Source organism: Octopus sinensis, linkage group LG13 (genome assembly GCF_006345805.1).
Source record: "Octopus sinensis linkage group LG13, ASM634580v1, whole genome shotgun sequence".
NCBI classification, from domain to species: Eukaryota; Metazoa; Mollusca; class Cephalopoda; order Octopoda; family Octopodidae; genus Octopus; species Octopus sinensis.
Genome location: NC_043009.1, coordinates 46,659,708 through 46,661,895, shown reverse-complemented (window position 1 = coordinate 46,661,895; position 2,188 = coordinate 46,659,708). Strand labels below are relative to the sequence as shown.

The 2,188-nt window shown below is 31.7% G+C and overlaps 1 protein-coding gene across 1 annotated transcript in view; it reads right to left on the bottom strand.

Annotated features, from left to right (window-relative positions):
- The window catches only part of LOC118765809 (GATA zinc finger domain-containing protein 14-like), a 70,805-nt gene extending 68,860 nt beyond the window's left edge, over positions 1–1,945 (bottom strand). The window contains exon 1 of the mRNA XM_036508344.1: positions 1,926–1,945. The gene's annotated coding sequence lies outside the window, so the exon portion shown is untranslated. The remainder of the gene's footprint in view (positions 1–1,925) is intronic.
- Between the last annotated feature and the right edge of the window lie 243 nt (positions 1,946–2,188).

Here is a 2,188-nt window from a genome sequence, read left to right as displayed (position 1 = left end):
TACCTCTACATGCACATATACACGCATATATATATATATGTGTGTGTGTGTGTATGTGTGTGTGGAGGTGCGTGGATTAGTGGTTAGGGTGTCAGCATCATGATCGTAAGATTGTGGTTTCGATTCCTGGACCGGGCGACGCGTTGTGTTCCTGAGCAAAACACTTCATTTCACGTTGCTCCAGTCCACTCAGGTGGCAAAAAGGAGTAACGCTGTGATGGACCGGCTTTCCGTCCAGCTGGAGAATACGCCATAGAAACCGGGAACCCGGGCCCATGAGTCTGGCTAGGCTTTAAAAGGGCGCATTTATTTTATTTTATATACATAAATAAATATATATATATATAATATAGTTTTATCTATCTATCTATCTATCTATCTATCTATCTATCTATCTATCTATCTATCTATCTATCTATCTATCTATCTATCTATCTATCTATCTGTCTGTCTGTCTGTCTATCTATCTATCTATCTATATACTACCAAACAAACATAATTTATTTGGGACTCCTAATACTTTTTGTTTAATATATTCTCAAGATATTTCCTTGTAAACTGTTTTCACCATTTTCTTATTATTATCAAAGAATGTATATATGTATTTTAATACTTTTGTGACAACCAGTACTTAACACAACAAAGTTTATACAAAGCTTTACATTTTTCTTTTGACAATCTTTTTCGAAAAAAGTGAAACCGATCAAGTGAATAAACATCTTTAAAATTGCATTTTCACACCTCTTTCATATACATTTCCCCTCGTGCGGTATCTTACAACTTTACTTTGTTATACATACATGCATACACACCCACACGCACACACCCACACACACAAACACACACCACACACACCACACACACACAACACACACACACACACAAACACACACCACACACACACACATATAATGTATATATATATATATATATATAGTATATATATATATATTATATATATATATATATATATATATACATATGTATAACACCTAAGATTAATGTAAAATTGTTTGAATTATAATTGAACATAGAAACAAACATTAGTGTATACATACACATCTTTAGAATTCCCTTTCCCAATAATATTCCTTTCTCTATATTATCACTTTTCATTTTGTTGTAATTATTTTACGTGTGACTCTGTACTTCAATGAGCTCTATTTTACATCATTGCATATACTTTGCTTTAAAGCTAACATTGCCTATATTTAGAACTGTCATGCTGGTTTTTTATTTTTTCCTGTCAAGGGAAATTCTTCGTAAGATTTGAATTTGGAACGAGAATTGAATGAAGGAAATGCTGCAGAACTGTAAATCAGTCTTTTTGCATCCGACCATTGTTAATCTTTATCTTTTGTCAAATTTGTGCTAGACTTTCAATAATTATCATATACCAAAACCAAAACTGAATAAAGTTTTGTTTTATTATCGAAAACAGGACTTCAAAGATTTTTTAAACTTTCCTTTCTCAAATTAAACAAAACATTTCACGTTTTTCTTATCTCACTTCCATCTATAACATTTTCTCCCAAGTTTCATTCTTGCCATCTATCCCACCCCCGACATTCTCCTTGCACAACTATTTTTTCCTCTCAGGCCCCGCCTTCTTCTGTCCTTATTATTATCGTTTATTGTTGCTCATTCAAAAAGTTTTTCATAAAGATTATCTTTAGTTGTATTTAATTGTTTGTCTTTGTAAATTGAAAAGAAATTTTCATGAAAATGTCAAACAGTATTTAGTTAGATAAGTGTATTAACGAAATTGTGACTAAATTTTCCGTCCTATTTCCAATTATGGTATTTGTATTGATCTAATCATAAATGTATTTTAAGCAATCGATGAACCTATTGCCTTTCGTGTGTGTAGAAGATAGATATTTCATAGAAAGTGTATTTCAATAATATAAATATTATGTACATACCTTATAAAAGATATACCCTCACCAAAAAATCGATCTAAGATGGGGCTGTTATAGATTGGGTGTACTTCAATACTTTTGTTTAAACAATTTCTTTGTTTTCTTTCGGTTGACCCAACTATAAGCGTCTATCTGTATGGTATTCTTAGGAAATCATCCATATAGTTCCCATTAGCAGGAAATCGCGTAGTTCTCCGTTGTGTTTATTTTCACTCTATATGAACATCCGCAATTCTAACAATAATAAATATCCTTTAGTGATGCTA